The following is a 12,208-nucleotide window of genomic DNA, read 5'->3' as shown; positions in this document are numbered from 1 at the left end:
TCCTTGGTGTGCCTTCTCCTGGCAGCACCACTCCGATCTCTGCCTCTGTCTTCACAAAGCCTTCTTTCATCTGTGTCTCTGTCTACTCTTCTTATAAAGACACCAATCACATCAGATTTAGGAACCACATTAATCCAGTGGGACCTCATCTTACTATTTACATCTGCAAAGAGCCTATTTCTAAATCAGGTCATATTCTGAGGTTCTGTGTGGGCATGAATTTGGGAGTCAAGGGAGGGCAACTATTCAATCCCTTACAGAACCTTTACTTAGGGCTTTTCTACAGCTGTCTGGGGGTTAAAGATAATGAGTTTGTGTCTAACCCCGTATATATAGCATGTTAGGTTCTTGAGATCAATATAAAATTTAAAGCACCATCAAAAAAGCTAACATAACAAATCAGTGTCATCTGTTTTTAATTGCTTGCATCTTTAAGATAACACTTATCATAAAGATCCATGCACCAAGTCTAACATCATCTTGATTTACATCCAGGTAGGTTCTGTTTCTATACTGAAACCATACTAGTACCAAATCTGGCTTCAATTTCCCAGTTGAAAATCAACATTCACAGATTACACGGACTTACACATTTCTCTTCATTTGAATCTTAGAACACTATATGGGGAGAGTGAAATCTCTGTTTACCCAAACATTACTGACAGGTCTGAATTGTCTTAATTCATTCTCTCTGAAATTCTGCACATACCTTACACAAAGTTACTTTAAAAATACTACCCAGCATTTATTCAGCACTCACCAAGCTAGGTGTTTTACTGTATCTCATTCCTATAACACCCCTGAAAGTGGTCTTATCAGAGGAAAGTATTTTATTTTGAATTATAATCCTTTGCAAAGCATCCTGCATAGTCGATACGTAGCAAATGTTTGTTGATTAACTTCATTATTTTCATTCAATTTTGCAATCCTTGCCTGTAATTAATACATAACAGAAACATTACTAAATTGTAAAGAAGTTCCAGGCATTCAAAAGTAAAGGAGAATCTACATAGTAGGAAGTATCTTAAGGTTTAACAGGAAATCAGAGTTCCTAGTCTAAAATATTGAATTAGTTGTGAAGTACTTTTATATCTCTTAATGAGTCATGCTATGATTCATGCACGTCTCAGGTCCTCTGTACATTCCTGAATCAGAAACGTCTGCTGCCATTGCCTGGTTCCCCAAGACATGCACTCCTTCTATTGGTGAAGCATAACTAGGTTAATATCCTGTCCGTAACATTTTAAATTAAAAAAAGAATTTTAACTGTCTTATAGAATTATCGAAGAAGAAGATTTTGGTCATTTAAAGATTAGGAAGAAAACACTTCCAATCCAATAAATCTTCTATCTAATTTTGGTAATGGACATATAATTTCATTTTTTCAATGCAGATAAAAAGATATTTAAAAATGGGACTATGTCAATAAAGGCGTTGTTATAAAAGCTATAAACAACTGACTCCTGATATCTTCCTTTCAGAAAATGCCATAAAACTATGCCTGTTAAACAGAAGCCTGAGCTAATTGGTGTCTCTGCTGGTGAACAAAAGCAAACATAACAGAAAAAAAAAATGGTTGCAGGTGAACCATAAAATCATAAACCTTATGTTATATAGGGTTACATCAGCAAAGTCTCGGCAATAGATACGTTCAGAAGCCTGACAATCTCTTTACTAGGCAAGGCAATGAAAGAAAAGAATTCTTATACAAAGTTTAACAACTAAAAGTGCAACTTGTTTAAATTCACATGTCTGAGTTTTTTAAAAAATGGAGCTCATTAAAGGTATTCATACCAATTCCACTCCCGAGATAGCTTTTTTTTCCTTGTAGATGTAAAATAGTACATAAGTGAGTACAATATCTATATATATTTTTTTACTTGATTATTCAATTGCATGACGTCTTTCACGTTTGAGCAGCTATAAAATGTTAAGTTGGTTTCCTGGAAGCTGCAAGATACACGCATAGGAATAAAACACACTCCCTACACTCAAGGAACTTATAATCAAGCAGGAAAAAGATGAATGGCAGGCCAAAGGGCCAACCTATAGGGTGGAAAAAGAAATCATTTTCCACTGCTGAGCTCACGGAGCTCTTCAAGGAGGAAGTAGTCTCTATGTGGACGCAGAACGGGTAGAATTTCGGTAATGGGAGCGAGCATGCCAGGACTCGGGAATGGTGGGGCAGGACAAAGGTGACAGTCCCCAGGCCTGGCTCACCCACAGAGTCACTGGGACCAGAGTTTTAAACGTGAAGTGTCTGATTCCAGTTCCCAATGTATTGGCGAGCGCCCCTTGAGGTGGAGCCTGAGAAACTGTACGTTTAACAAGCCCCCCAGGGGACTCGCTGGGCAAAGAGATGAGAGTTGGAATGTGCAGGAAGTATTCAGGGCACGAGAGAATGGGACGGAAGGTGGCGCGAGGCAAGGCGGACTGCCCGAGTCCTTGAAACAACGGGCTTCACAGGGTGGGAACTACCGAAGATGTGTCAGGTAATAACGTGATCAGAACCGTGTGTCAGGTAAAGACATCTGGCACTGGTCCAAAAGGCAGAGTGATGGGGAGAGACTCGAGGCAGGGAATGACTTCATCACCAGGCCAATAAGGGCGAGCTGGTGGAGGAGCGGGGCCTGTACGGACATCCCAGCCGCAGAGGCGGGGAGGAGGAGAGGCACGCTGGATATAGTGGGCAAACCTTGGACAATGAGCTGGAGGCAGAAGAAACATAAATTCGCAGGTGAGTAGGCTGAAGGCAGGTCTGACTGCAAGGCCCAGTGCCCCACGTGGCCATTCTGAAACTCAGGTCTCAGGGCGAATATCAGATATAGCTTCTTGACAATATCACCACTGCCCGCTCTAGACCCTCTGGACCTCGGCCTCCGGTTGCCCAGCCAAACTGCCTCCCATCACCTGCAACAAAGTCAGATCCAACAACTGCCCTTTGCTACAGTGGGCAGGGGCTGTTTTCCAAGCCCCAGGCACCTGCCGGATGGATGCTCTCTGATCTCTGCTCTCGCAGGCATGGTGCATTGGTCCCTCCCGGGCAAATAACTTCTCCCTTAAAAACAATATCAACAACAAAACAAAAATAAAAACAGTGTAACACTGACCACCTGAGCATTTAGAGTTGGAAAAAACCGGGGGTTGGTTTGGTTTTTGTTTTGCTTTGTTTTAATTGGAAAGCCGAGCCGCAGAAAGGGAAAGCTAGCAGAGGAAACAATAGAACCGTGTCAACGCTCCTGTCTCAATGGATCGGGCCGCGGTACAATGAAGGTCAAGACTGGCTAGTTTAAGGTCATGACTTGTGAGGTACCGTCAGGGGAAGCAAGGCTTCTATTTGTTTGTTTTGTTTTGTTTTCCGTACCTCGGGGACTGGCGATCTCTGTAAGGGGGGGGTGAGGACCAAACAAGTTCTGGCCCGTTCCAGGCCACTGCACAGGTACCATACGCTGTAAGGGTGCCAGGGTGGTCTGCGGGCTCGCGACCCCTGCAGCCGCACAGCGCGGCAGCCTGCATCCTCCTGGCAAGCTGAGTGCAGGGCGCAGGGCACGCTGGCCGTGGGCAGGAGGATGGGGAAGCACGTGGACCCAGGACGTACGGACAAATGGGTACTTGTTGTCATTCTCCTTAGGGTGCTGGGCAGCCACTTTCACAAATCATGAAGAGGGAAAGAAGGAGGCGCCCGTGTGTCCGATGTGGCAGGGCGGAGGTGCCTGTTCTGGCATCTTTGGGCGACTGTGTTACTTGCATAAATGTCAGCAATATTTGAAACTGAAAATCCGGAAGTTGTGGTTGTTACTGGACCTGAGTCCTGCGCTCCGCGAGCTCCAGCTCTGCCAACCCGCTCTCTCTACGCTCGCGCTGTTCCCTGTTCCTGGAGTGCTCCACCCCTCCCCCCTTTCTTAGCTTGGTCAAACCCCATTCATCTTTCAGGTCCAGTCAAGGCATCCTCTCCACAGATTGTTCCTTCCCCTGTTCTCTGACAGTATTAGTGCACACGGCCACCATAACTCACGTACACAGTGCGTGCAACTGTACTTAAGTTAAGTGAGCTACCATTTGGCCACAGTTTGGCTTTTTTACCTTTGAATCCACAGCACTTGCAAGCAGTGGTTCCATGGACCCTGTGGAAGATGTAGAGACCACACACCAACCTCGTTGCTTACTCACAAGAAGATCATGAATATAAACTATTCCAGCAGTGGCCTCACTTTGACCCTTCTTCACTTTCCTGGATGGAGGAGGAAGCTCTGATTCTCCTCCAGAAACCTATTCTGGTTTCTCAACTCCCAGCAGGTAAGTTCCTTCTGAGACTGTTCGCTCCACCCCAGTGTCTACCTCCTCCAACCCCTCAGGGCTGCATGGACCAGGACCAGGAAGAGGACAAGAGAACTCTGGGAAGCTCTCTGCTTCTGCCCAAGCCAGGAAGTAATTCTCTCCATGTGACATAAATCGCAGACGATGATCTCTAGCCTCTCCTATAAAGCAGAGGACCGTTGTTCTAACACTGGTAGAGTCCCCCTCTGTTACCAAGGCTTTGCCAAGTGCTAAAGAGACGTTCGTTAAATGGAACAGAACTCTCTGGTCGCTTTTCATTAGATGTTCTTACTGCACCCTTAAAACACTTTGCAGTAAAAAAAGAGAGATGAAGTTGTCATTAATGCGTCCATTTTACGTATGTTAGACAGTCTCACATGTTAGAGGCCCAGCGACAAAAGGGAAGCAGGAAAGACTTCAGGAAGGAGATATCTGAGATGCATTTGGAGTGAGGAAGGTACTTCCGCAAGCCGAGAGGGGCGGAAGGGGAGGACATTCCACGTGGCCTGAAGAGCATGAGACAGCAGAGGATGTTCAGGCGCCCTCATCATAGGATCCCCGCTAGAGAGGCAATGTCACACGCTACCATTGGCACAGGTTCTGAAGTCAGTCATTGCCTTACCAGCTGTGTGGCCTTGGGTAAGTCCCTTAACTTTTCTGAGCCTTAGCTTCCTCATCGATAAAATAGAGACAATAACACCTTCAAGGGCTGTTCTAAGAATTCAGGATGTAGGTAAAGGATATGGTAAAGAATATGCATTAAATAAATGAAAGATACAATGATGATAATGTCATAAGCTTCTTGAAGACAGACATCATTTCTTTCTCTTACTTGCCCCAATGAAATATCTGCCATTTTTTTTCTCAAGTTTCACAGGTACTAAGAATGTATCTCCTTGACACTTTATTTCTATCATTAAGCCTTTTTTTTTTCTTCTTTAGAGAAATGTTTCCTATAATATGTTAGCCCGATTGGACATAGAAGAGAGTCCATTGACAGTGAATGAATGAAATACAGATCCTGACCATCATGAATTTTGGGCAGAATCTATAGGCAATCTGGCGAATGCATAACCAGTTGGAATAGCTTGTCAAGTATTAAAGGTTCCACAAAAGGAAAAGTTCTATTAGACTCAGAGTCTAAAAAGTATGAGTAGGAGTTTGATAATCAGAGAATAGAGGAAGGCAGGGCATTACGTTTAGCAAGATTACTGATAAAAAAAAAAAGAGATCAAGATAAAAAAAAATTCTGGAGTATGTTTGGGAAATCATGGGTATCTGGCCTGGCCAGTAAGTGTAGGAAACTGAAGACCAAAAGGGACTTCGAGGCCAAGATCAGTACTTATCTCATGAAGAGTGGATACCCACGAGTGACCTGGCCCGGGATCACAGACTCTGAGACCTGGAAGGCTCACAGTGTCCACTCCCCTTTGAGAGGCCAGAAAAGCAAGGCCAAAGGAAGTTAACTTGCTCAAGGCTACAAGGCTCATTAGGGCCAAAACTGGGACGAACACGCTGGTTTCCTAATTATTAATCAGGAGCTGGAACAGCCATTGCAGGGAGATGACAGTATGGGGCACATACACCACCTCCTTCTCCCTCGCCCTAGGCAGACGTTTCTGATGGATCAGGGCACTCTTCCCTGCTGAGTCCAGACCTCGCCATCTGCACCAGAGCCTTCCAGTCTTTGCCAGCGGGCCGCGCTGCTCCCGGAAGCGAAAACCATCACCCATCATGCTCCACTCCGCCTCGCTGCCTCAGCACAAGGACCCTTGCTTCGAAAGTCTTACAGAGGATAATGAAAGTGGCTGAGGAGGACTTAGTCGCTTAGACGAGTCACCTGCTTGGTGCATCCCTCTGTGTAAGAGGTGAACTGTGCCCTTCACAGTCTCAGACGTTTTGTCCCCAGTGAGGGTGATTAGCCACGGCCACCTCTGCTCTCTGGGCCACCTTCTCTCCCCAGCAGTTTCTCTTCTATACCAACATTGCAATCAAGAAGGAGAAGGGGGGAAACCCCAGCCTCGGCAGTGAGAGCACAAGAACATGAATAAGTAAACACACCACTTGGGGTACGGCAGGGAGAGGGAAAAGTGGGTGTGGGGAAAGAAAATAATACATTCACCCAGAGTCCTGAAATTAAGCACCGTTCAATGTTTCCTCTTTAGTTCAGAAACCACTAAATAAAAATGAGGAAAAAAAATCAGGAAGTTCCCTCCTTAGCGTTAACAATAGAACAATCCAGGGTGCTGTAACTCAGGGCAACTTATTTTTTAAAAAGAGGCACTGAATGTTCAGATCCCTTCGGACCCTGCCTCGTAGTCTAACCCGGGTGCATTTCGGGTGTCTAAAAATAGACTAGTTAGGGATGGCGATGAACTGCAATTAACTTCAGATTTATTTAAACTTTGTCATTTTAGATGTACTGGCGAGTGTACTAACAACGAATGTGGGCATTTTGGATTCTCTTCCCTCGACAGCCTTGAGGCTTGGCAAAACTCTTCTTGCCTCTGTGTTGTAATTTCTTCCGCCCCAATGAGTGGTAACAACTACCTGTACATATTTTGCAAGTAAATTTCTGGAGTATTTTAAGCTTCTTCTAATTCAGAATCTGCATAACATACACAAAGTAAAATTATATCTCTTATAAGTATAAACATGCCTACTTTATTAGTAAACTGGTATACCGGAATCTAAATTTTAAAAACAGGGAAATTAAGATATTCTCACATAAAATGTTTTATTCATTTCCCAAAAAAGACTCCCCCTAGAACCCCTTTCAGATGAGGAGTTATTTTTATGTGAGTGCATTTTAAACGATTCAACTCCGGAAACTGATTTGTACGGAACTGTGCAGGATTATACCTGTGACCCAAAGTGAAATGCACCTGCATTAGGGAGATGGCAATAGTCTCAAGCTGATGGAAAATGCTAGAAATGGGATTTGTTCTATACAAAATGAGACATAAGAACACTAGCAGCGTAGTTTTAAAAGGTTGCTTTTTCTGTTCTTTGTGTTTCTCCACAGCATGAAAAAAAAAAAAAGTTCCATTTTCTGAAAAGTAATTTCCTCCTCTTACCATATTTTTAAAATGTCATAATTAACTGATTATATTACAATGGAATCGCAAAATAACTAGGCCATCTCACAGAAAACAGAAAATATGGCTATTTAAAATTTTCACAAATATCTTTCACCGATAGTTATTTCAAAGCTTATTTGTTGATTATATAAACAATAGCGTCATTAATGAAAAATGAATTTATTTTCCTGCGCATGGGAACATTTTTCGCATATGTGGAAGGTTCGAAATTCGTTTTCAGAAAAAAAGGTTGTCATGATTTAAAAAGACAAGCATTCATCCTGAAAACTATAATTACTGCTTTCCTCACAGAAATACCATCATCTGATTCTTTCGCTTTTTTTTTCTTTTTTTTTTTTTTATGAAGAAGAGTCAATGCTGCAGATTTTTCCAGATAACAATCAAAGAATCTCACTTTAGGATTTCAGCACCTAGACTTGTGCTGTTCTTCATCCAAGAAGGCTCTTAACTAACGCACAACAAGCATCAAAGAGAAATGCTTTCTGAACATAATGGATACTTATTCTGTTTAAAGGTTCTTCCCACCTGAACTCAGCCCTGCAGAGATCTTGAGGGAAAAAAAATGATCTAAGGTACGGAGAGATCTATCCTGTTTCCAGCAAGACAGATCGCTAACTGCCTTGAAAGATGTGGCCACGGGCTGCATCATTTCTTACAAACGCCGTAGTGGCATCAAAACCAGCAATGCACAGGGTGCGGCCATCGTTAGAAGTGCAGCTCCCACTGCCCTCTGAATGGAGGCAGAGTCTCTGGCCATTTGCATTTACAAGTGTTACTGCCGACCACGCCAAAGCAAGGGTTTGATGCAAACACAACAGCCCCGTCTCGGCTCTGGTTGCTGGATAATTGGTTTCTTATGGTGCCTTCCAAAGCCTCCGGTGAGAATGACCATGGCATGGCAGACGGAGTGTCGCAAAAGAACAGTCAAGGGCAAGGACTCTAGAGAGGCAGCCCGCCATGGTCCCACGCCCGCTCTGTCACTCACGAGCTGTGTGATCTTGAACGAGTCACTTTACTACATCGGAACCAAGCACATCATAGGGAGGTTTTGAGAATTCGGCGAGTTGTACGAACGCATTCGTATACAGAGCCCTTGGGACAATGCCTGGCAGAGTAAACGCCATACAAGAGCTTGAGATTATTACTAGGTTCCATGGCTCTTGGGAACGGCATGAGGTCTCAAGGGAATTCATGAAGATTAGTTCTAGCTTTCTTTTAAAGTGGCCTCGGATCAATGGTAGCTCTCCTCTTGGTATACATTTTGGAAGAAGAAATGGAACGTTTGTCCTTTGCCTCGCAACCACGAGCGAACTTGCCACGGCAGCCTTCCAGTGAAGACAGGGAATCGCCCGTCCCTCCTCCTCCTCCTCCTCTTGGACAAGGCCCTGCCGGACCTGGCCCCTGGGGCTCTTTCCCACCCCGTGTCCTCACGCCTGGCTGTGTCCTTTCCATCGCACTTGAAGCTCTCACAATGACTAGAGTTCTTGAACGAGTCCAGGTCGCTCCTCACCTCTGGAACCGTACGCGTGTTATTCATTTTCCTAGAATGCTTTCCCCTAATCATCCGCCTCATCATTTGTCAAATCCTGGCCTGCTAGCGCAGCCTCCGGGGAACCTTTCTCGACTCTCGCTCCATCTTTGGTCTTTGCCCGGGGCATCTCCGTCCGGCAGCCCTTTTCACGCTGCTCCCATGTGCTTCTTTTCATACTTGTCTCCTGCACTGGGCTGTGACTCTCTCAGGAGCAGACTGTGCTTTATTCTTTTTCGGCGCACACATCACACAGTAAGAGAACTGGTAACTAGCAAGTATTCGACCTATAATTATTGAAAAAACATATAGTTCCTTCTATCTGCCCTAAGATTAACTTTCTCCCCCACATTGTCATTTAGCTACTACTTTGCAATTTTTTTTTTTTTTTAGCATCAAGCATTTGAGACAGAGGTGCTGATTTAATAGTCTCTACCTGTCTCACCTACGAAATGAATCGATACTCATTTCGCTTTTGAAGTGAGATACAATATCGGGTGGCAAGAGGAAGAAAGAGAACAGGACACAGAATATTCTCCAGTGAGGTCCTGGGGAAGGTGTCTCGTCATCTTTCCAGAAAAGCAGGGCCCTTGGGAGCTGGGCTCAGGGGACAATGTGCCTTGGAAACCTCCCTGGGGTGGGTGGTTTGTGCCCTCTGCCTGCACTGGGGAAACCAAAGTGGACAATACAAGAGGTTCTGTCCAGGAGCCAAACCCCAAACCCAGCCAGGCGGCCTGTCCAACAGGCTCCACAGTGGTAAAAGGCTGGCCGCCTGTGGACTGGATTTGGTCCCCAGATATATTTTATTTGGCTGACAGTCTTGAAAATGTGTGTCAGCTGCCAATGTTTAAAACTCAAGAGACTGCACTTTTTAAAAATCTAGATTTCTAGCTTACTTTTGAGAAGCACTGGCAACAATAGATGCCTTCTGTGGCAGGAGCTCCAGGCGGGAGCAGAACAGTGCTGCCCTCTGTAGGTGGGGCATGTGTTTTGCAGTTCGCCACTCTCCCCAGCCGCTTTAACTGCCCGGGGGCGGGTCACTGTGCAAACTGAGTTTGCAACCTCAGGACTAGGCTCAGCAAGGGCATCCAAGCCTTGCTGGAAGGAGATGGGAAGTGGAGGAATCAGACCAGAATGTGGGAAGATGTTCAGAACCAAAGGGCAAGAGCTTCCTATAGGACCTTAGTTACCTAGGCCAGGGTAGGGGTGTGCCGTGGAGAGCAGTGACAGGTGGAGGCTAAAATTAAAGGGTTTTAGGAAGTGCGACCATGGAGATCAGAGCCGACAGCTTTGTGGTGTGTGTGTGCATATAAATTCCTATCTCCGGCCAGAACCTCTTTTCTCTGAATTCTAGACCCATATATCCAACTGCCTAACTTGACACGTTTGATGAATATCTCAAACTGAGTACGCCCAGATTGAACCATTGATGGTCCCCCCAAACCGGCTCTTCCCGCCTTCTTTTCTATCACAGTTACTGGTCCTTCACTTGTTCTCCCAGTTGCTCAGACCATTGACTTAGACGTCGTCCCCGACTCCACCTTTTGTCACTTGCACGTCGAGTCCATCGACAAATCCCACGTTAGCTCCACCTCCAAAACACCTCCAGATTTCACCCCGTGTCAGCAGCCCACCGCCATCGCTCTGGCCCAGCCCATCGCTTTTCTCCAAGGTTACTGGACTAGCCTCCGAAATGGTGCCCCCGAATCTGCCCACGGCCCCCGCAGTGCATTCTCGACGCAGACGCCGGAACGAGCCTGTGGAAATGGAAGCCAGGCCGCGTCGCCGTGGCTCTGCTGGGCACCTTCCAACGATTTCCCTCCCACTCGCAGAGTGACAGAGCCCCTGCTGAGACCGACGCGCCGCCCCCCTGCCCTGTGGACCACCCTGCACTCACACAAGCCAGCTCCATCGCTCACTGCTCCGCCCCCACTGTTCACACGACGACACCAGCCGCACTAGCCGTCTGGCTGTGCTTTGACTGCTCCAGGCATATCCCTGCTCCGGGCTCTTTGCGCTTTCTGTTCCCTTGTCTTGGGTGTTCTTCTTCTGCAGATGCCCACTAAGCATCCCCCTCATTGCCTTCAGATTTACCGAAATGTCCCCCATCTCAGGCAGCCCCTCCCTGATCACGCCCTCTCAATTCGACCCTCCCCCATACCTTACATGCCCATCCTTGCCCTAGTTTTCCTTCTTTAAATTTTACGTATTTTTGTTTGTCGTCTGTCACTCCCAGCTAGAATAAAAGCTCCTCAAAGACAAATTCAGTGTAGTTTGTTAAATACTGTATCTTCAGTGCCTAGAAGAATCCTCGGCACATAGTCTAATAAATACCGGATGATCAATAAATATTCGTTACATAAATGAATAGTCTGTACTTTAAGATCATACTTTCATGTGATCATTCCCAATGGGAAAAAATATTTAGCAGTCTGCCTGGCGACACTCAATTTGGGCATAATAGACATATTAGGCTTAAAGCTTCCATTTTAAAAAGGATGGATGTCAAAATGCGAGTGAGTGACAGAGGTTCAAGTGCTGGAGTGACAGCCACTTACGCCACACACGCAACACTGTGCCGCACAGTTGAAAGAGCAGCCTGTTCCTTTTAGGTCCCACCCGGGCCCCTGGGAATCATGTACCAGAGACGCCGTGGCTAGAATTGTTCACGCACAGGACGCGGCCACTCCGCACCATGCTTTACTCAGCCCCTGTTGTCCCCCTGGCCTCCTGTGTGCATCTTTTGCTTCTCTGGCTTCGGAACCTCTGCTGTCTGGACCTGAGGCTTCCAGTCCCATTGCCTAATCTCCTGGCTCACAGCTGATCTCCTGTGTCCAGACTCGGCCGTGAGACCTGTTTTCCTCTCTGCTTTAGCCTGGAGTATAAAAATTAGACAGGAACCCAGGAAAGTAGTTGGCAAAGGCTCCTGATCCGTTGTGAGGCTTCCCTCCCCACGCGCCCCTTCCCTTTTCCACTAGACTTTTGAAGTTATCTGAGTAAAAATACACAGCTTCGTAACGACGCCGAACTATGAGAACACCAAGTTGAAGTCTTCGTAACTGCTTTAGAGAAACACATGTTAGGAAGGTATGGCCTCTCTGTTTAAAAACGCACTATGAAGCACATGCTCAAAGGCAACAGGGCGAGGAGTTACTGAAACAGTCAGGAATCTGATGAGGAATTTATAGACCTGCAAAGGCAAGGCACAGAGCCTGGAAATCTGCTGTTCTCCACCAACTCTCCCCACAGAGCCAATTGTGAG

At 45.9% G+C, this 12,208-nt stretch overlaps 1 protein-coding gene and 1 pseudogene across 4 annotated transcripts in view; one reads left to right on the top strand and one right to left on the bottom strand.

The window, feature by feature from the left end:
• LOC107505647 overlaps nt 1-10,908 on the top strand; it is a 73,402-nt pseudogene extending 62,494 nt beyond the window's left edge.
• The window catches only part of CHN2 (chimerin 2), a 244,831-nt gene that overhangs the window by 197,562 nt on the left and 35,061 nt on the right, over nt 1-12,208 (bottom strand). The gene's annotated exons all lie outside the window — the stretch shown is intronic.

The sequence above is a fragment of the Rousettus aegyptiacus genome, unplaced genomic scaffold (assembly GCF_014176215.1).
Source record: "Rousettus aegyptiacus isolate mRouAeg1 unplaced genomic scaffold, mRouAeg1.p scaffold_m13_p_13, whole genome shotgun sequence".
In the NCBI taxonomy this organism is placed as follows: domain Eukaryota; kingdom Metazoa; phylum Chordata; class Mammalia; order Chiroptera; family Pteropodidae; genus Rousettus; species Rousettus aegyptiacus.
Note: the sequence above shows the minus strand (reverse complement) of the source record. Positions and strands in the feature narration are given on the sequence as shown.